Source organism: Schistocerca piceifrons, chromosome 4, assembly GCF_021461385.2.
Source record: "Schistocerca piceifrons isolate TAMUIC-IGC-003096 chromosome 4, iqSchPice1.1, whole genome shotgun sequence".
Lineage (NCBI taxonomy): Eukaryota > Metazoa > Arthropoda > Insecta > Orthoptera > Acrididae > Schistocerca > Schistocerca piceifrons.
The window spans coordinates 283424518-283447845 of NC_060141.1; the positions used below are offsets into that span (position 1 = coordinate 283424518).

The window sequence follows — 23328 nt, forward strand, 5'->3', positions numbered from 1 at the left end:
TTCAACTGTGTTCTATATAACAGCCCTCGTCTTGCTTTTCTATTCTTAACATATTTTCAGTCATAAATGTTTTTTGGTATCGTCCTTATAAATACTTAAAAACTGTTCTACTACATGCTTTATGACATATTTCTGTCGTGTGCTTTAATATAGTAATAGTGTCTTCTTGTAACTATGTACTGTGTTCTCTTCCTGGTGTATCTGTATTTCTACACTTCGTATAGTTGGGCCTGTCCACATTTATGCAGATATTTATTCAGCATGGTTACTTTGTTGAGCACAGCCTGTTTCCTTGTTGTCACATTCAGTGTAAGACTATTTATTCATTTTGACCTTGACAGTGAAGAGTATTAAAGAAGACAGATATAATTCTCTGTGAAAGAAGTGGAAGAATAACAGCAGGAAAAGAAAATGAAGTATGCTGTCGGTTTATTCGGCCACCTGGTAATTGTTAGTTACCTAGCAATACAAATAAAGTTAATGACCCCTGATGATTAGTAGTCATATTATATTTTCATGCCCATGCTGTTGTAGACTCCTTTGCTTGTTCCTGTTTTAATGTTTGCTACTTCCACTGCATTGAGGTGCGCTATCGTACTTATTTTGTATGGTATTCTTCGTACATCTCAAGGAAGTTTTTGATATCAGAGATTATTTTGGAAGACCTTCGTCTTGACCAGATCTCTATCAAATTGTCGACTTGATTCGTCTTTTTCTTAACCTGTTTGTTGTATTTATCCTTTCTCTAAGCTGGTTTTTCTTTGATCTTATCTAAGGCTAAGTCGCTCTTCTCATTAACTGAGATATCATCGACCTTGGTCTTATGTCAAAGCGGTAGGTGGATCAAAACAAAATGTCCAGACACTCTGTGTCCAAAATGGTACTGAGACAGAGGATGACAGACTAAAGGCCAAAATACTAAATGTTTTTTTCCAAAGCTATTTCACAGAGGAAGACTGCACTGTAGTTCCTTCTCTAGATTGTCACACAGATGACAAAATGGTAGATATCGAAATAGACGACAGAGCGATAGTGAAACAATTAAAATTGCTCAAAAGAGGAAAGGCCGCTGGACCTGATGGGATACCAGTTCGAATTTACACAGAGTACGCGAAGGAACTTGGCCCTCTTCTTGCAGCGGTGTACCGTAGGTCTCTAGAAGAGCGTAGCGTTCCAAATGATGGGAAAAGGGCACAGGTCATCCCCGTTTTCAAGAAGGGACGTCGAACAGATGTGCAGAACTATAGACCTATATCACTGACGTCGATCACTTGTAGAATTTTGGAACACATATTATGTTCGAGTATAATGACTTTTCTGGAAACTAGAAATCTATTCTGTAGGAATCAGCATGGGTTTCGAAAAAGACGGGCGTGTGAAACCCAGCTCGCGCTATTCGTCCACGAGACTCAGAGGACCATAGACACGGGGTCCCAGGTAGATGCCGTGTTTCTTCACTTCCGCAAGGCGTTTGATATAGCTCCCGACAGTCGTTTAATGAACAAAGTAAGAGCATATGGACTATCAGACCAATTGCGTGATTGGATTGAAGAGTTCCTAGATAACAGATTCGCAGCTTGTCATTCTCAATAGAGAGAATACTTCCACAGTAAGTGTGATTTCAGGTATGCCACAGGGGAGTGTCGCAGGACCGTTGCTATTCACAATATACATAAATTACCTTGTGGATGAGATCGGAAGTTCACTGAGAATTTTTGCGGATGATGCTGTGGTATATCGAGAGATTGTAACAATGGAAAATTGTACTGAACTGCAGGAGGATCTGCAGCGAATTGACGTATGGTGGAGAGAATGGCAGTTGAGTCTCAATGTAGACAAGTGTAATGTGTTGCGAATACCTAGAAAGAAAGATCCCTTATCATTTAGCTACAATATAGCAACTGGAAGCAGTTAATTCCATAAATAATCTGTGAGTACGCATTAGGAGTGATTTAAAATGGAATGATCATATAAAGTTGATCGTCGGTAAAGCAGATGCCAGACTGGGATTCATTGGAAGAATCCCAAGGAAATGCAATCCGAAAACAAAGGAAGTAGGTTATAGTACGCTTGTTCTCCCGATGCTTGAATACTGCTCAGGAGTGTGGGATCCGTACCAGATAGGGTTGATAGAAGAGATAGTGAAGATCCAACGGAGAGACGGAGAGCAGCGCGCTTCGTTACAGGATCATTTAGTAATCACGAAAGCGTTACGGAGATGATAGATAAACTCCAGTGGAAGACTCTGAAGGAGGGACGCTCAGTAGCTCGGTACGGGCTTTTGTTGAAGTTTCGAGAACATACCTTCACCGAAGAGTCTAGCAGTATATTGCTCCCTCCTACGTATATCTCGCGAAGAGACCATGAGGATAAAATCAGAGAGATTACAGCCCACACAGAGGCATACCGACAATCCTTCTTTCCACGAACAATACGAGACTGGAATAGAAGGGAGAACCGATAGAGGTACTCAAGGTACACTCCGCCACACACCGTCAGGTGGCTTGCGGAGTATGGATGTAGATGTAGATGTAGATGTAGATCTGTGGGAAACTTACTATCTGTTCCACTTCACTAGGTACCTTAATCCCTGTTAACAGTTTTTGCTGCGATATTTCCATGGTAGTGTGTGGCAATTCAGTCATTCGTCGAAGTAATGTAACCACTCGTGATGTTTTCTAGAGCAGTGTGTTTAAACAGCCTACTTAGTTCTCTCAGAACTCTTTCACTCATATTTGATTGAGGATGATATTTAGATTGCGATCTAACATCACAAAGATGTTCGGGCTCACATGTTGGTCCTCTTAGTCGAAATGTGTTGGCTGAAACTCGTCTAGGGATTGAGCTGCACGTGTCGCACCACACACCCTGAATTAGACACTCGTGACCCTTCGGTTAAATTGTCTGGCTGAGAGCAAGTTTGCAAAATACAAAGTTAACAAAACATATAGTAACAGTAACAATAATATCGGGACCTAAATTAACGACACATAAATGATACAGGTCACACAGTTGCGAGTGGTTAGAATAATGTTTATTCACAAAGCAAACTAATAGTGAAAATGGCCGTATTTAGAGTTACTGTTACACTCGTGCGCATATGCATTTGACACAGTACGATGACTCACAATCTCATCGCGAAATACAAGTCATCTACGCGAAAAGTTAGAGTTCACACCAGGCGCGCGGCTGCTCGTTGCTCAGAGAATAAGTCCCAAAATACCACACAACGCGAAATTTTCTAAATCGTTTCACTTCCTAGCTGCCTAAAGACCGACTGTCCACTTTCGCATCTCAATCCGAACTGTACCCTATGGTGTCTCCAGCCGAAGTGTCCGCTTTCGCGTCTGCACCAGCAATGCCCTCTGCCCGACCACGGCTGCGTTTTCCGCGCTCCGAATGTCCTCGCTCAACTGACTAGGGCAGTTCTCCCTCCTGAAGCCGTCCATCTCAATGGCTACAGCCTATTGTACATTATTTTACATTTTAACATATTTAAATAATCAAAGCTTGACCACTTTCACGCTCAAAATAAAGTAACAATAATATCGATAGTTAAATTCTTCTACATAAAACCAATAAAATTTCCTTCTTAACTTTGAATGTCATGGCCAGTAGCCTTGTACCATTGTGTTTTCTGATAAATAAAAAAGGAACAGAAGTAACACTTATGCACTAAACCTTACAATAAATATTCTATTACCTAATGATTCAATAAGGTGTCATGTTGTCTTCGTTCAATGCCTTTTGTGTGGAGGAAATGATGATCCGATGGTTAACTGAAAATACTGATAATTAAAATTTACTGTATCTTTTGAACAAATAAAGTTACAGAGTTGATATTTACAATGTTCGTCATTTTAATGATGCGCTTTATTATGAAACGTGGATCGCTAAGATCGACTAAAGCGTTCAGATTTTATAATTCAAGTCTTGATGTGACTTCTGAAATTTTCCCGTCGTATTTCTTCTTCTAATAGTTTCCGGGTATGCAGCCGGATCCCGTCGACATTCTGCCACGATATTTCGGCCCAGAGACGTCCGGCCATCATCAGGTGAGTACACAACTACTGAAGAGCCCAGGTGCAGTCGCGGTATTTACGCCGAATCTCGCGCATGTGAAATGTACTGGCATCCTACAGCGCATGCGTCAGGTGTTGACATGCGCAGCATAGCCGAGTTGTACGTGCTGCCCTCGGTGGTGGAAATAAAGGTTCATCTAGTCATTGAGTATCGAATGACACTGTCGATTCCGCTGTGATTGTATAATTTTAATAACAGGATTCCAATTTTTATCCAGCTGAAAGCCGTTGTCACGATTTATAAGATTATTGGCAAGACGTATTTCCACTGATTCCTTGATTACGGAATCCCAAAAACCGGAAACCGGGGATAAAATTTTTGTTACATTGTATTCCATTGAATGTCCCAAAGAAATACAGTGCTCTGCTACTGCCGATTTTGACGGTTGCCGCAGACGGGTGTATCTTTCATGTTCTATACATCGTTCATGGACAGTTCTTGTCGTCTGGCCAATATATGCAGCGCCACATTCACAGGGAATTTTGTAGACGCCTGCCTTCTTCAGTTGTAAATCGTCTTTAACGGATCCAACCAGGGCCCGGTTCTTTGCTGGTGGACGGAAGATAACCTTGATTTTATTTTTCTTCAGTAATCGGCCTATTTTCGACGACACATTCCCGGCGTATGGAAGGAACGCAGTTGATTTAAAGTCATCATCTGCGTCCTCAGTGCGTTGCTTCTTGTTATGATAGTTGCGCATGGCCTTCCTTATTTGGCGAGAAGTGTAGCCATTCTCTTTGAAAACCTTCTCCAGAATTAGAACACTTGGAGAAGGTTTTCAAAGAGAATGGCTACACTTCTCGCCAAATAAGGAAGGCCATGCGCAACTATCATAACAAGAAGCAACGCACTGAGGACGCAGATGATGACTTTAAATCAACTGCGTTCCTTCCATACGCCGGGAATGTGTCGTCGAAAATAGGCCGATTACTGAAGAAAAATAAAATCAAGGTTATCTTCCGTCCACCAGCAAAGAACCGGGCCTTGGTTGGATCCGTTAAAGACGATTTACAACTGAAGAAGGCAGGCGTCTACAAAATTCCCTGTGAATGTGGCGCTGCATATATTGGCCAGACGACAAGAACTGTCCATGAACGATGTATAGAACATGAAAGATACACCCGTCTGCGGCAACCGTCAAAATCGGCAGTAGCAGAGCACTGTATTTCTTTGGGACATTCAATGGAATACAATGTAACAAAAATTTTATCCCCGGTTTCCGGTTTTTGGGATTCCGTAATCAAGGAATCAGTGGAAATACGTCTTGCCAATAATCTTATAAATCGTGACAACGGCTTTCAGCTGGATAAAAATTGGAATCCTGTTATTAAAATTATACAATCACAGCGGAATCGACAGTGTCATTCGATACTCAATGACTAGGTGAACCTTTATTTCCACCACCGAGGGCAGCACGTACAACTCGGCTATGCTGCGCATGTCAACACCTGACGCAAGCGCTGTAGGATGCCAGTACATTTCACATGCGCGAGATTCGGCATAAATACCGCGACTGCACCTGGGCTCTTCAGTAGTTGTGTACTCACCTGATGATGGCCGGACGTCTCTGGGCCGAAATATCGTGGCAGAATGTCGACGGGATCCGGCTGCATACCCGGAAATTATTAGAAGAATTCAGGTCTTTTTTACAAAACTTGTTAACAGTAAATCCTAAACTATTATAGATATGATCAGTCTTCAAGTTTTATTGGGATCATCATGAAAACTTATGGAGGATGGGACATTAAAATATCTGTGGCTTGGTCGCCTGCATTACTACAGAATTAAAGTTTTCATAAGTGTTTCCCTTTATGGCCGATGTAAGGTCCACCATATTTAACACTAATACGTCTCCTTGGCCACAAACGGCTTCTGCTGGGTTTCTCTATGAAGTAGGTTATCGTCTGTCTCACTTGCACACTACAGCGCTTAGGCCTCAATAGAAAACAGACATCTGCGAGTTTCCCCATCTTGTGGTGAATCTGCAGCCTTTGTGGCACCCGGTCCTGGACAACACGGTTGGTTTCACAATTCCTGAAGGTGGACCCTTCCGGCCATATATTTAAATGAGAGTGCAATGCTCGTTAACTCACAAGGTGTATATATATAATTTAAAAGAACAGAAAAGAGACAAAAGTGAGTAACAATGTAAATACTTCAAGAGAAATATTTTGTTGAATTTAAAGGACGACGATGCACCGATAGCAGCTTAGCAGCAGTATGAAATTTCTGGTTGACAGAAATTTTGATAGGAAACAGAGGACTGCTGTATAGCATTCTAGCAGAACTGATGGATTGTAGATTGTCAACAACATAAAGGTACAGAAAAATGCTACTCTGCAATACTTTAATATTTAAGGAATACTTTAATTAACATAGGCAGTGTACTAAAGATTAACGATTTTGGGATATAAAGTCATACACGAATTTATTGAATCAACCAACGAACCAACGAACAAGTATTTCTGTCCTCTTTGTGAGATGAGAAGGGGACATATACCTCACTACACACGTTTTCCAGTATTTTTGTTGGGATCATGATGTGAATTTCCACTTTGCCACTTGTTTTCTGAGACACATCATAATTTTAGAATTTTCGGTACCCTCCTTTGTAAATTATTAAAATAGCAAGTTTTCTTTATTTTGTCCGCACATTTCTTGACACCAAAACGAGCATAAGCGGAAATATGAACCACACAAGCCCTTCAATTTCATGCTCTGGCCAATAGACCTTCCACTGCTTTTTTTCCTTGATCTGTTCTACGATACAACACACCTTTATGTATGACGTAGTACATCCTAACCTAGTCATTCGCTGTCCTACTCCATTCAGCTCTTATCATTTTCATATTATCATCCCTATTCTGTTCCCGTCTCATATTTTTAATATGCTCTTTACTTTTTTATCATGTTTTATTATTGTTAGGTGTAACACGGAGACTTCTCCCCGTGTTGAATCATTAAAATCGGCTTTATCCACACCCACAACCAATCTCGACAAAGTGTCAGACATTGTATTGCTTTTCTTGACAAGTATTCTATTGTGAAATCCTGCTCCTGAAGCGCTAAAGCCCATCTCGTTAATCTGTTATGACTTAGCCTGTAATCCATCAAGAATGATAGTCCCTTGTTGTCTATAAGCACTTTTACTTTCCTCCCCATAACATTATCTGAATTTCTTAAATGCTCACACCACTGCTAGGGTTTCCTTTACTGTTACTGAATATCTTCCCTCCCGTTTGTTTAGTAGTCGACTGGCAAAAGCAGTTGATTTTACGAGTATTTCCACTGTATCTCCGTTTGCTATGAATTGACAAAGATCAACTCCCAACTCGTATTCTGTCAGTAAAAACGCGAAAAGGTACATTTATGTCTGAATGTGACAAAACTATAATATTACATAATTTATCTTTTATTTTTTGAAGTTCTCGTTCCCACTCCTGCGTTCAGATCCATGTGGCGTTCTTCTTCGTTAATTGAAATGGGGCTTTCGCATTAAGTGCCTGATCGTCGGCAAATTTGCTGTAGAATCCAGTTAAACAAAAGAAGGTTTTCAATTGCATTTTGTTCTTAGGTCCTGGAAAGTTTCTAACAGCATTTAACTTTTTCCACGTCTGGCTTGATACCTTCAGCCGATATACAGTAACATGCATTAGAAATTAAATTTCCGTTTTTACAAATTCGGGTTTGTCCAAATTTGCACTAACATCATTCTTATCAAAGTGAGATAATACTTGACTCAATATGTCATTGTATTCCTTCTATGTTTTTGGCAGCAATCTAAATATCGTCAATATACACTGGAATTTTGTTCAACAGCTGCTCTCCCAGCACCTTATCTAACACACATGTAAAAGTAGTTGTCGAGATCTTCAAGCCAAATGGCAGTACTCTCAATTGGTAACTCTGTCCCCGATAAACAAATGCCGTAAGCTTTCTACAGTTTTCTGCCAGTGAGACCTCCCAGAAGCTGGGCTCAAGTCTATACATAATAATATCTTGACGCCATTGAACTTCTGTACAAGCTCCTCTAGTGCTTCAACCCTATCCATCTGTGGCAAAATTACTGCAATAACAAGGGAAATGCAATAATTACACTGACGTCGTTCGATAATTCGCCATTAAATCATTTTCTTCATTCCTTCACCTAATGCTTTTCGCCAACGGAATGGGATACAGTTTAGTACTAAACGGATCATATGGTTTTACCTAGAAACCATACTCATAAACCTTCATGAAGACTATTTTCATTGAAAATCGGCAGTAGTGTTTTTTTTTTCAGTTCGTGCAGCTCTTCCTCACTTAATCTCTCAATACCTGCCAATTTTTCCTTAATTCTAACCTCTACACTTACCTCTTCATCTGGGGCCACACCCAAGTACAAACATTTGCTTTCTTCTGGTCCATAGTTCCAGTACATCTGTTAACTTACGATCTGTGCTCTTGCGTTACTACCTTTATTTTGTGTACTCTCATTTCTACTATATTTAAATAGCCGTTGTTCCTGTTCTTGTCTTCTCCTCATTACATCCTCTGTGTACGCAGCTTGTGGTCTCGTGGTAGCGTTCTCGCTTCCGGAGCACGGTGTCCTGGTTTCGATTACCAGCTGGGTCAGAGATTTTCACCTGCCCCGAGATGAATGGGTGTTTCTGTGTCGTCTTCATCATCATTATTCATCCCCATTACGGTCCGAGAAAGGAAACGGCAAACCACCACCATTAGGACCTTGCCTAGTACGGCGGTGCGGGTCTCCTGCATCGTTCCTCTACATTCTGTCAAGAAGCATGAGATTTCATTTCCGTTCCATTTCCACATCCACTGAAAACTCTAGCATTGCTCTATTTGTGGTTAACCGGTCTGTCTCCAAAATCAAACTGATGCACAGTCCGGGAACCACCATAGCAATCACTGAAAAAGCTCTGCTTTGGATTTAAAATTCTATTAAAATCTGTTACTTTATCATTTTACTTCCAGCCCAACACGCTTTAACCACTTCAACTCCCTATCCTGATGACTCGGGAACATCTGTATCTTTTATTTCTTCGTATAAACTACTAGAGGCAGCACTAACTTCGATACTTGAATGTAGGATCGCAGTTGTTTTCAAGTTCTGTGTTTCAGTTTCAGTTACTGATTAGTTTACTTCCTTCAGTTATTGCCTATCTTCTTCCATGTGTAAATTTTTTATTCCATCCCGTTCGTCATACCTTGAGAATCTTATTAATGGTCCATTACATTCGGTCGTTCGCGATTGGATCAGGTCCGAACCGCCCACTAATTTTCCGGCTCTGTATGATTCCTATCTCTCAACGAAGTGTGTTCGCTATTTTGATTATTATAATATTCTCTGTTTCCATTATTATAACCTCCTCTGTTCGTACCTCTTTTAAAAGTGCCTCGCCCTCTTCTGGACGGGCTGCGACTGTGACGGAGTTGTCTGTCTTCCTCCCGGTCACGCCGATCGTTATTTAGATTCGCACCTCTGTTTCGGTTTTGCTCTGTGTCATTAACGAGGTCTGTCCGCCACCTGTTCTTCCTCCAGCTCTTGGGTAGTTGCAGGTACCCGAGCAACGCGTCTAATTGCCCTTGTACGTGTATTAGGTGACTGACGTCAGTTTTATTTGTATTGATTAAAGTGTCTTTTACAGATACAGGAAATTTAAATATAATTAATATCAGGTCAGATTCTCTTAATCGGTGGGTTAAGTATTGGCTCTTTTCCCAGTAATATTGGAAAAATTCTTTATAGTTGGCACAAGCACTACTTGCAAAGCTTGTGCCATAAAAAATTTCTTTCTAACAATGTTTTGTGTGTTAGTAGACCAGTATTGAACCAAAAATCCTTGCACAAATTCTTTACACGTTTTATATATGTTAATGACCAATGTTGCCCTTGATATTCCTTCTCCTTCCAACCTACTGGCCACAAATTTCATTTTTTGTTGTTCTGTCTTGGTTTCAGGAATGAGGCCATCAAAGTGCCTAATCAAAGCATAGTTCCGTTAATAGAGAAATGATGGAATTTATAAGTATTAGCATAATTTGCTACGTCACTTACATGGAAACACCTTTCTATCTTAATTATTCTCACCAAATTTCTAGTTTTTCTGTAACTTCACTTTTTTGTCGTGCATTTCAGGAAGACTTTTTCCTCTGTTTCTCTCAATTTGCTCCGAATCGCAATTGTGTTGCATCTATAAGAGGATTCTACACGTGAAGTATTACAGTTAAGTATGTCATGGTCGATTTTGATACTTTGTAAATTATTCCACTGAATTTTATGCTTATCCTTACATTCACTGAAACCCTGGCTTTACTCTTGTGCCGGCCGAAGTGGCCATGCGGTTCTAGGCGCTACAGTCTGGAACCGAGCGACCGCTACGGTCGCAGGTTCGAATCCTGCCTCGGGCATGGATGTGCGTGATGTCCTTAGGTTAGGTTTAATTAGTTCTAAGTTCTAGGCGACTGATGACCTCAGAAGTTAAGTCGCATAGCGCTCAGAGCCATTTGAACCATTTTACTCTTGTCTTACATCACTAATTTCATTACTTCTTGTTACTGTCATGTGGCAACGGCCTTGCCGCAGTGGATACACCGGTTTCCGTGAGATCACCGAAGTTAAGCACTGTCGGACGTGGTCGGCACTTGGATGGATGACTATCCAGGCCGCCATGCGCTGTTGCCATTTTTCGGAAAGCACTCAACATCGTGACGCCAATTGAGGAGCTACTCGACCGAATAGTAGCGGCTTCGCTCAAGAATACCATCATTACGACCGGGAGAGCGATGTGCTGACCCCACGCCCCTCCGATCCGCATCCTTAGCCGAGGATGACACGGCGGTCGGATGGTCCCCATGGGCCACTCGTGGCCTGTAGACGGAGTGGTTGTTACTATCATCACATTTTTATCCTGCAAAATCTTACTAAACTTTTTGATTTCATGTTCAACTTTCCAATTGTTTACCCCATTCTTTTGTTTCGCGATCTATTTTACTGGAACGTCCCTCAGTTTTAGCTTCAAGATTTGTAACATTTTGTAACAAAGCATTTAATGTACCATTAATTTGAGCTATTCCTTTTAAGCCTTTATCAATTTTCTTTTGTGCTCCTTTTTTCTTACAAAATTAATTTTAGCATAGAACCCAGATTCTGATCATCATCCTGAGTTGGTAAAGTGTCGGCTGATGCTGTGCAAAGACTTAATGCACATAACTCATCCATTGGCTATTTTTCTGACATCGTTATTCCATTGAATTATTTAATTTTGACTAGGCGCTACACATCCTGGGCTTACATTATCATTGTTTGCCACTAAATCTACATTTTCATTGCCTTCGTTGTTAATTTACTCTACAGTTCATCATTCATGGCTACTTCAGAGTTCTCAATGAGATTATTCGGTACTGAGCTTGCTATTTCGGATTCATCACAAGTCTGAATTTACATTTTGATTTGGTGTATTTGTGACTACATTTGGCGAATCACGAAACCCATATCTGGCTTCACTACCATTTAGTTGTATCTGTCCCACCGGATCATCACTATTACTGTGACGCTGAACTCCTTCTCTACTTCTGAGAGCATATCTTACTTCATTCTCCTCAGACATATTACTAATCCCAACGTTCTAATCACGAATCTTAGACTGCTGTTTGCAAGTTCAACACTTACACTGCTCTTCTTCCTGGACGTACTGAGCTGATTCTCGTAGCTGTGGACTGCACAGCTTGCTGCAACTCCTCTGTTGTGGTGCGTTGAAGCTGGCACTTCAAACGCGCCTGTACCGCCAGCTGCACTGCCCGCTGCTTGCTGCCACCGCACCTGTTGCCCGTGGTCTCGTGTTGCTGCGCGCTGCTCTTTCTCGTAGAATCTTGGAGTGATAATTAATACGTAATTTTATGGACAGCACACACAACGTCAACTTTTGTTCACAAAAAATGGTTCAAATGGCTCTGAGCACTATGGGACTTAACATCTATGGTCACCAGTCCCCTAGAACTTAGAACTACTTAAACCTAACTAACCTAAGGACATCACACAACACCCAGTCATCACGAGGCGTGCTTTTTTCTCACAGCACCGCAACACTTCGTATTCCTATATTACTGATACTAGTTTCACTGTAACGGAAAATTTCATTTTGTGGCATCAGCTATTATTGTTCAACTAAAGTTCTCCAACAGTTCAAACATAACGGTAATTCAAAGCTTACTTATCACAGCTCCCATGCAGTTATCTGGTAATTCGCTGTTCACACGAACCACATGTTTTACACAGTTCTCTAGTCGCTTACAGTTCACAGTTCCGCAAATAAAATCTAGCCTCATAATTCCAAAGCACTTCGACTTAAACGATTTTTCCCTGCAAGAGATACCATGTACGGTAAGTTGAAAAAGAGAGGGATAGAGTGTGGGATCATATATATATATATATTTGTGTGTAATAAGCCCTTTCCCTTAAAAATTGCTCCCCTTCATGCCTCCTCTGTGTTACCATAGACGATGTGTCACTGATTTCATTTGCAGTGCTCGCGAGATGCCTATTTGCTTCCACCGCTCTGAGTGGAATGCAGAAGTTCTAATTAATGTTCAGCAACCTGCGGTCTTCTATAGTTGTTGTCTCTTGCACAGAAAACAGCACATAGGCCGTGAATCCGTTATCTTGAGGCTGTAATAAACTCTTAGAGAGGAACTGATGAATAATTAAATTTCCAATTAGTTTGTTTATATAGGCTGCCACTCGCTTTTGATTGGCAAAATAGTTTTCCACGACTGCCGAACAGGCTCTCGTCCTACAGCCGAAGCACATCGCCCTCCACCCAAGTTAGGCACGGTCCGAAATGCTTCGTCTGCCTTTTCGTATCGCAACTGTTTGTTGTTTTGTTAGTAATTAACAATTTTGAAATTATGGAATGATAATCTGCTATTGAGAGGTGTTTTTACAAGAATCACCGGTAAATACACTGTTTAATTTTTCTAATGTTGGTATCAGAAAACTTTTTGTTTGTCACGCAATTTCAGAACGAAGCCGTCAATCGCGGAGAAGGACCGTAATTTTGGCGTTCTTTTTCACGATACTGGTTCCAAGGAAACCGTCTGCCATCAGTACCTCAGAACACATTACGTTATCTTCCCACTGCTGCCTCCTAAACTGCTCGAAAAGGAGTATCTTGTACCTTAATATGATGGCTGTAAAGAGAAACCATCCACTGAATAAGGCATCTGTTATAGAGACAAATGAGCCATTGGTAGGAGGTTGGTTAGCAACCTTACAAAAAACATTGGTTGCTTGTTGCTCTTTTTTCTGCTTCGAAGGAAAGCGTGTATGAATCTGTATTGTCATACACTGAAAAGCCAAATAAACAGGTACACCCGCCTAGTGTCGTGTAGGGCGCCCGCGAGCACGCAGAAGTGCCCTAGTACGACGTGGCCTGGACTCGACTAATGTGTGAAGCAGCGCTGGAGGGAATTGACACTATGAATCCTGCATGGCTGTCCGGAAATCCTTAAGAGTACGAGTGGATGGAGGTCTTTTCTCAACAGCACGTTTCAACTAATGCTCGATAATGTTCATGTCTAGGGAGTTCGTTGGCCAGCAGAAGTGTTTAAACTCAGAGGAGTATTCGTGAAGCCACTCTGCAGCAATTCCTGACGTGTGGGGTGTCGCATTGTCCTGTTGGAACTGCGAAAATCCGTCGGAATGCACAACGGACATGAAGGGATGCAGGTGATCAAGCAGGATACCTATGTACGTGTCACCTATCAGAGTCGTATCTAGACGTATCAGGGGTCCGATATCACTCCATCTTCACACACTCCACACCATAAAAGAGCCTCCACCAGCTTGAAGAGTCCCCTGCTGACATGCAGGGTCCATGGGTTCATGAGGTTGTCTCTGTACCCGCACACGTCAATCCACTCTGAAATCCCCTCACCACTGTACCATATCATCAGTGTGATACGACAAGTTTGAATGAATAACATGGGCAGGCAAGCAACGTGTGAAGAAAATGGAATTGCAACAGCAGTAGAGACCCTAGTGCTTCCTATGACGTATCACAACTGATGTGATAGTGAAAAAAGTCGGAATCAGTAGCAGCTTCGATTTTAACATAATTAGGATAGCTGTGAAGGGGTTATTGCTCATTTTGATCTTAAGAGCAATACAGAGCTGCGTGCCACCACCAGCGTTCCAGCTCACACCTCCTTATCAGTGACATCATAATCCTGTCGTTGGAATCTACACCCTTTTGTCTATGAAGCCAAATTGGCTGTAAACTCAAAAATAATTTCTGAGAAAGCAGGCATACCTAAGCTTGGGATTGCAGCAATCCTTCACCAACTCACTCTATCTGTTCTTCAAATGCACATATACTGACAAGTTACAGATCATGACAATCGATTGCTGATTGCTCGTACGTATTACGCACTATAATGAATTTTATGTAATGAACTGGTCATGTTTGGCACCATGGCTGCTTCTTCAATTGCTCATCTTACGAGGGTGAGTCAAACGAAAACCTCAAATTTGTAGTAACATATCGAAATTTCGCGCCGTTATTCTGTAGGTTGGTAAGCGTGCTACAAACAGCGTGCATAATGGCCTAAAGGTGGCAGCATAATGCAGATGCACAGTACCGTCACAGTATCAGTATAAAGATGGTCGCCCCATTTGCTACTTGCGCCAGAGGAGATCAGCGTTCTGTTATTAGGTTTTTGCGTAGTGAAGGTGTGAAACCTATTGAAATTCATCGGCGAATGAAGGTTCAAAACGGTGATGCATGTTTCTCACAGCAGCAAGTCCACGAATGGAGTAGTAAGTTCGCAAATTGCTTGACTTCAGTGGAAGAAGCTCCTCGTCTAGGTCAGGCACAACGAGTCGTGACTCCACAGAACATTGCGGCAGTTGAAGCGATAGTGAAGGAAAACCGCCAAGTGATACTGAATGACACTGCAGCATGTTTACAGTCATGGGTCAGCACACCACATTGTGCATGATGTGCTCCAGTTTCACAAAGTGTCTGCAAGATGGGTGCCACGGCAGCTGACTCAGTGAAACGAGAGAACGACGAGTTGATGCTTGTGAAGAACTCCTTCGGCGCTTTGAACAAGAAGGTGATGGTTTCCTTGCAAGAATCGTTACTGGGGACGAAACCTGGGTTCACTTCCACCAACCGGAAATGAAGAAAGCGAGCAAGGAATGGCACCATTCCTCATTACCAAGTGATATCCATATGTTTGGACCACTCAAAGACGCAATGGGGGGGGGAAAGAAGTTCCGTTCTGATGAAGAGGTACACCACGCGGTGTATGAGTGGTTGCGCAGATTACCAAAAGAATTTTTTTCTAAAGGAATTTATGCAGTTTGTAAGCACTGGAGGACTTGCATTGAGCGTGGGAGAGATTATGTAGAAACGTGATACAGCTTTGTACCACTTCTGCACAATAAATAATATTTTTAAAAAATATTTAAGGTTTTCATTTGACTCACCCTCGTATAATTTCTTCATTCTCTTCTCCTACAAGACCGCTAACTATTAGACAAAAAGGTATGAAATAATGCAATTAGCTATCAGGTTCTTAACTTCAGCCGGAAGCTGTAGCCAAGTGGTTCTAGGCGCTTCAGTCCGGAACTGCGCGACTGCTTCGGTCGCAGGTTCGAATCCTGCCTCGGGCATGGATGTGTGTGATGTCCTTAGGTTAGTTAGGTTTAAGTAGTTCTAAGTTCTAGGGGACTGATGACCTTAGAAGTTAAGTCCCATAGTGCTCAGAGCCATTTGAACCATTTGAATTGGCAAAAGAAAACAACAAATTATGAGGCATTAGAAACACAGTCAGAAACTAAATGTAATCTAGAGTGTAGCCCTGTATGGAACTGAAATGTGCAGATTCAAATAGGTACAGGTTGCAGTAGCGATTCGGAAATGAAGAGACTTTCGCTGGAAAGTGTGAAGAGCACAGCAGCAGCAACAACAACAATTATAAAGAACTATGAATTTTTTTAAATTTCAGTGAAGAACTAACGATCAATGTCCATCCTCCTCTGATTGTTCAACCTGCAACAGCAAACACGATCCATGCTCATGGCTATACACTAACAATACTTATTTATCGCATAACATACTGCACCACTAAAGCCTGTAAAATTGAAATTTCTGAAGAACACGTGTGGACAATAAAGAGAATGTGAACTAATGACAGAAGATGCAATACAGCTTTGAGCTGGATATTCTGGTCACATTCTCAGAATTGAGAGGTGATTGCACACTGGAGAGAAAGTCTTTCTTTGAAACGCCGTCAAGGTACTGCTGTATTAGACAACATAATCCTTGCGAGAGAATTATTTTCATCGGCACGAATGCAAGTGATGTACAATTACTCCCAACCGAAATCTGTGCTATTACTAACTACTGTTAATATCGAGCTAATGTTGCCGAAGAAAAATCCTGAGAAGTTCTGATTGCTTACTTGAAGAGAAAGATAAAGTAAACGTTACTTTTGTCAACAGAAAGTACCCAGAGTGAACGCAACACGTTTCAAGGCACACACGGCATACGGTTTTATTTTCAAATATTTTTAGTGTCATACAAATGAGATGCAACGAGCTACCGGAAACCACAGGTCCCTTGTCCGTAATAACAAAATATTCCGAACGTCAGTATATCGTTGTACTCCACAACGCATTTAGTGGTTTGTGGTGATTTTAATGTAGACTTCTTGAAAGATACGGATAGGAAAAATGAGCTAGAATCTTTGATTGGGTGTTTCAGTCTAGTATCAACTGTAAATCTTCCAACTCGTGTACAGCAGGATAGTAGGTCACTTATCGATAACATTTTCATAGACAGTGCTCAGGCAGAAAAAATTAATGTGTAGCCAGTTGTTAATGGGCTATCTGATCATGATGCACAGTTAATGGAAATAACACATATAGCACCTTACAAGATTCAGGCAGGCTTATACAGGGCAGGGAGGCTCATTAATGCGAACAGGATACAGAGTTTTAAGTGCAGCCTAGAAGAGGTAGAATAGGATGAGGTGTACACAGAAAATGATGCTGATGACAAATTGAGTTTATTCCATCGTCAATTTGTCTCAATATTTGAGAGTTGCTTTCCTGAAAAGTTACCAAAAAAATCCATTACAAAGTCAAGTATGCCATGGATTACTAAGGGAATTAAGATATCGTGTAAGAGGAATAGGGAAATATATGGACAGGCCAGAATAAGTTAGGATCCGACGTTAGTTGCTTGCTACAAAAGATACTGTAATATTTTAAGGAAAGTCATTAAGAAGTCGAGAAGCTTATGTGTTCTGACAGAAATTAATAATGTGAGTAACAAGATTAAAACTATATGGAATATAGTCAAACGGGAGACGGGGCAGCCTGACAGTGCACAGCATACCATAGCAATAAAGCTAAATGATGATGTCGTGAGTGATAATTCACAAGTTGCTAGTAATTTTTAACAATCACTTTCTGAATGTAGCAGCAAAAATAGGGTTAAACGGTTCAGTTGAAGAAGCAAAAGTACATGTTAAAAATGTAATTCCCCAAGACTTTAGGCCTTTAGAATTATCCCCAACATCCCCCACTGAAATTAAGGAAATTACAAATATACTGAAAAACAAGAGCTCATGTGGTGTGATGGAGTCTCTAACAGAACTTTGAAGTGTTGTTCCAATGTAATAAGTGGAGTCATTAGCGATGTATGTAATGCTTCGCTGGCACAGGGAATTTTTCCAGACAGATTGAAATACGCAATTGTCAAACCTCTTTATAAGAAAGGGGACAAGAGTGATTTAAACAATTTTAGACCAATCTCTTTGCTAACTTCATTCTCTAAAATATTCGAAAAAGTTATGTATTCAAGAGTAGTCTCACATTTAACTGAAAATAATTTACTCAGCATGTCAGATTTCGGACTCCAGAAGGGTTACTCGACTGAGAAAGCTATCTACACATTTACCCAACAAATAGTACAAGCCATAAATAATGAATTATCGTCAGTTGGTATTTTTATGGTCTCTCCAAGGCATTTGACTGTGTGGATCATGTCACACTCCTAGAAAAACTCAGGTTTTATGGAATTGGAGACTATACACACAGTTGGTTTCAATCATACTTAATGAACAGAAAGCAAAAAGTTGTGCTGAATAGCACAAATAATGTTGGGAGAGTGGTAAATTCTAGTGAATGGGGAGTTATCACAAAGGGAGTCAAACAGGGTTCGTGTGAATGACCTCCCACTTAACGTTCAGCAAGCGGAACTAGTACATTTTGCAGATGACACGAGTGTTATAATAAATTCCATTCCAGAAACAGCAGCTGAAGATATTGTTAAGGACGTCTTTCGAAAAGCTATTAAGTGGTTCTCAGAAAATGGACTTTCCATTAATTTTGAAAAAAACTCACAGTTCTTTAGGCCGAATAGAGTCATACTGTCAATTGATGTAGCATATGAACAGGGCTCAGCTAACAGGGTAGATTTCTCGAAATTTTAGGGTGTTCACATTGATGACAACTTGAACTGGAAGAAGCATATTACTGAGCTTCTCAAACAACTAAGTTCAGCTTCTTTCGTTCTTCGTATAATCGCCAGTCATGGTAATAAACAGATCAACCTCCTAACGTACTTTGCATATTTCCACTTAATAATGTCTTATGGAATAGTTTTCTGGGGTAACTCACCACTTACACACAAAGTATTGATTGCACAAAAGAGAGCAGTGAGAATAATTAGTGGTGTTCACCCAAGGACGTCATGTAGGCGCCTTTTCAAGGAGTTACGTATTTTAACTGCACCACCAGAGTACATATATTCGCTAACCAAATTCGTTAAAAATAATCCATCTCAGTTCGTGAAGAACAGTGATATTCGTACGTACGACACTAGAGGGAAAAATGACCTTTCCTATCCGTTATTGAAGCTGTGAGTTGCTCAAAAAGGAGTACATTATTCAGCAAGAAAAATCTTTGATCATTTGCCCAACAACATAAAGTGTCTGGCAGGTAGCAGATCAAGTTTTAAATCTAGCTTAAAATTATTATGACGGTCTGAGGGTTAACATTCTATGAGATGCACTTTTGTTGAAAGGACAACAGCATCGGTTTTTATGCTTTATCGTTGCCTTCAACTTGAAATACTGCGCCAGGGTTGTAGTTACTAATAATGTCCATTTTCTAAATTTAATAGCACACGCCTGCTCATGTGACAACTTCAGGCACACCTGCCAGAAAGTTCATTATGATACTGTATTCCAATTCCCTGGGTGATGGATGATCCAAAGTGTTTTATTCCCCATCCAATATATGCCTTAAAAATTCTACACTTAAAAATTGCCAAACACAGACTCATTTACTTTGATGAGCAGGTAATACCGACGACAAAGCTGTAATCAAACGTGGAAATGGAAGGTATAACTGACAACATTCCGTACAAGAGGTTTAGTGGACAGTGGATGATGGAGAAGTGTGGTGACGTGTCAAGACTCTGATACCAGAAAAGTGTCAGCTCTGCATATCACAAAGTGCTCGTGCACCAAGCAGATGATATAGACAACCACGAAATCATCGTTACTGCTGTGATACTCGCCATTCAGATTGAATATGGCTGATACACACTGACTGACTGTTGTGTCAGTATTTTTTGAATTTCCTGCCAACGCAACATAATAAAAAAATTGCGTGGCTTGTGGTGTTGTCGTTATTATAACATTGATAAGGGATGATGATGATGTCATCAATAAGAGGACCACAGCCTGTGACGTCAATATCACCGTTAAGAGCAAGGTTGCGACTAATTTGAAATGTGATGCTTGTGGTGTTTCAAGATTCATTACCGTGTTTAAGTGCAAAGTGAGCGAAGCCCCCTGTAGCCATACTACTAATACCTTACGTGGCATTTTGGACATGTCAAAGTTCACCATCCACTGGGATCTACCACTGTTCGCACCCATTCGGAAAGTCCTCCTAACCGAAGGAAAGTGGAAATGTTGCAACTACGTCTGGCCTATCCAGATGATGTTTGCCGCCTAAATACCAAAACAGAATGCTAGGTGCATGAAAGAGTACTCAGTTATACGATGTAAGCAAATAATTCTGGTTGTGTACCAGTGTTGCCATTCGGCAACGTTACTTATTCGGAGCTCGCTTTTACTTGAGATTCAGCTTTACAATGTCTCGGGTCTTATTAACTTTTTGAAAGGAATCGTATCACTATAACAGATTGTTACAATTTTATGCTGTTTGCAAATAATCGCATCGCCATTGCATCCCGAGACTTATTTCACATACGTTAGCTAAAATTAGATAGCCCGACGACCACTTCGAATCACAGTTCGCTTGTCAGCTGCTTCTGAAGAGTCCTATACCTTATAAGAATTGTTACACGGAACAGCATCTACGAGAGCTTTACAGACAGCAGGTCTGCAATATCCCCTTTCAGTATCAAACCTCCATTCTAGTCTCTCAGTTCAGCCGCGAATGCTTAATACGTGGTGTAAGTTACATACAGTATACTGTTGTTGAATATCTTGAGTGATAATGAATCGCTAGTAAAGGCATCGGTTTTCATGTTTCTGTTAATGTAATGATAAAATGTTAAAGAATGCCCTTGTGGATTTCGAATGGCTGGTAACTTAGCTGCTGAGGAAATGTGAGCAAAATAATTGTGTCTGTGTAAATTAGTGTGGCGAACTAATGTCTTATTAAACATTACCATCAAAGAACTCCAATTACAGAGAATATTTAAAGTTTTGTGTTCTCTGTTTGGAAAGATGAAGTTAAAAACATATCACTTTCTATTTTTCGTTGTATTAATTGTCCACCTTATTAAAAACGGTAATTGGTACAGATATTAGTACAGTAGTGGGAAATAAATGAAAATACTGTTTCGATATTACGGAAAGAAAATTCAGTTGCTTTCGATAATTATGTAAATTTGTTAAATTTGTTTTTGCATTTTTATCTTCTCGTGGCGTAATGAACTGTCCCTTAAATTATAGATACGCAGTAGCGCTAATACTACTTCTTCAAATGGTATTTCGGCCGCGTAACGTCCTCAGAGTGTGTTGCAAGATAGACAACAAAGCGCCAAGAACAGCCTTATGTGATCCGCTTCGGCGGTACTGCTCGTGAAGGTCACAGACGCTGATCGTCGGAAAAGTGGTGCACTTTCACATCGCACCTGTGACGAAAGAGTTCAGCCATTCGATTCGGTTATCTATGTCTTTCCCGCTACTTCTCTGCAACCTGGTAACACCAAGAGCCGGACACCATGTCTTATCCAAATTATAACCATTATCTCTATTTATTAAGCTAATTTCTTTGACTCCCTTGCAAACAGAATCCCAAAAGGTGGATGTTAAAATCTCCATGTCACTGTAGTTCATAGAATGAACCGTATGTATGCAGTGTTCTGCCAGAGCTAACTTGTCTGGCTGTAGTAAGCGTGTGTATCTTCTATTTTCTACGAACCTCTCATGATCGGTGTGTGTTGCCAGAACAACATATGACATCAAATATTACGCGAAGGATCTGAAACACATCAGCCTCACGAATTAATAAAACAACCGTCAAAGAACCTAGTAAGACTGCAGTCGTCGTAGGAGGCCAGAAGATCGCCTTAACACGCCATTGCTCGAGAATACGGCTTATCATCGAGGAAAGAGCAACCACAAAGGTAAAAACACTCTTCATCTCAAGGTAGCTTCTTCCGGATCATGTACTTGCATTCTAGGATTCACACTGAATACTCTGCGAATTTGTTGCTAGGAATATCCGTTCACTTTAAAAATGCTTTTGAAATGTATGAGCCGTTCTTGCATATTATCAGTATCGGATACACAGTATCCTCTATGCACTAATGTCTCAAGGACGCATACGGTTTGTGAAGGGTGGTGGGACTTACGAAGCAAGTAAATACAGATTTGTGTGCGTTGGCTTACGATATACAGCGTGTCTTATTGTGCCAATAACTTTACGACCAATGAAGGCATCCAAACTTGAGAGGCAAACATTTTTGGCTAGTTCCATAATAAATTTAATAATAACGTGGAAGGCTGGTTCACTTAGTCATGAACGCTGAATTAAACAGAATTTTACAGAGGGCAACATCTCCGATTGTTAAAGGTTGGATTCGTTTCACTCCTCAGAAGCCAGGCAATGTTTCTTAACACCAGTATCGTTTCCATTTGAAAGCCGATACTAGTTAACGTACTGACTCAAGGACCTGAACTGATGGACTTGGTTCGCGAAGTGACTACAAGACACATGGGGAAGCACAGCCGATTAGATGAGCTTCCTTAGGTTGACTCTGTTCTTCGGAAACCTGTTGAAAATTTGACGGTAAGGATCTGGACGAAGCTACATCTTCTGTCTTAAGCAAAGTGCTAAATTTTGCCGTCTATCCATAGACTCTGCCGATATGATTTTTCATTACTGCCATTGATGAAGCTGTCCGAACGCTGTCACAGGATCCTGCTGAAGAAATTAGACGTGAAAACTTCCGAGCATTTCTGAAACATCATCCACAAGGAAGTAACATTTCTAAGGAAGACATTTACGATCCGAAAGTTGATAGTAACAAGCTCATCCTGCCTGCTGATAAAGGTAACGCTACTGTTCTATCACCTTAGGAAGTCTATAAGGGAAAGACAAATGATCTACTAAGCTCTGGTGCGTAAGGAAGATTAACAGACATCCTACTGACAAGGTGAAAATAACGACTGTTGCCTTACTGAACGCTTCATCGGCTCAGAAGTAAGTTAGAAGAAGTTTAAAAGTGCAGTTGCGGTACCATCAAGATTTTATAGGATTCAAAATGTGCAAATGTGTGTGAATTTGTAAGGGAGAAAACTAGTGAGGTCATCGGTCCCTACACTTATACACTACTTAAACTAACTGGAACTAACTTGTGCTAAAGTTAACTCACACACCCATGCCCGCGGGAGGACTCCAACTTACGGCGTGAGGGACAGCGCAATTCGTGACAGTGCGTCTCTAACCTCGCGGCCACTCCGCGCGGCCATAGGATTCCTAAACATGGATAAGGATGAGCGTCTGTAAAATTTGTCTGTGCGGCTGATAACGAGAGCTGTTGTTCGCCAACGTATATTTAGTTTCATTAGGAAAACTATTGGTAGGAAAATGTAGTCACCACATTCATAAATCTACGGAATTTATTCAGAGAATAAGCAACCTCAGGCTAAATAGTAGTGATGTGCTGGTTAGTTTTGTTGTGT

At 40.9% G+C, this 23328-nt stretch overlaps 1 pseudogene; it reads left to right on the plus strand.

Moving 5' to 3' along the window:
* Positions 1 to 10650: 10650 nt before the first annotated feature.
* LOC124796536 lies at positions 10651 to 10768 on the plus strand (annotated as a pseudogene).
* Positions 10769 to 23328: the final 12560 nt, after the last annotated feature.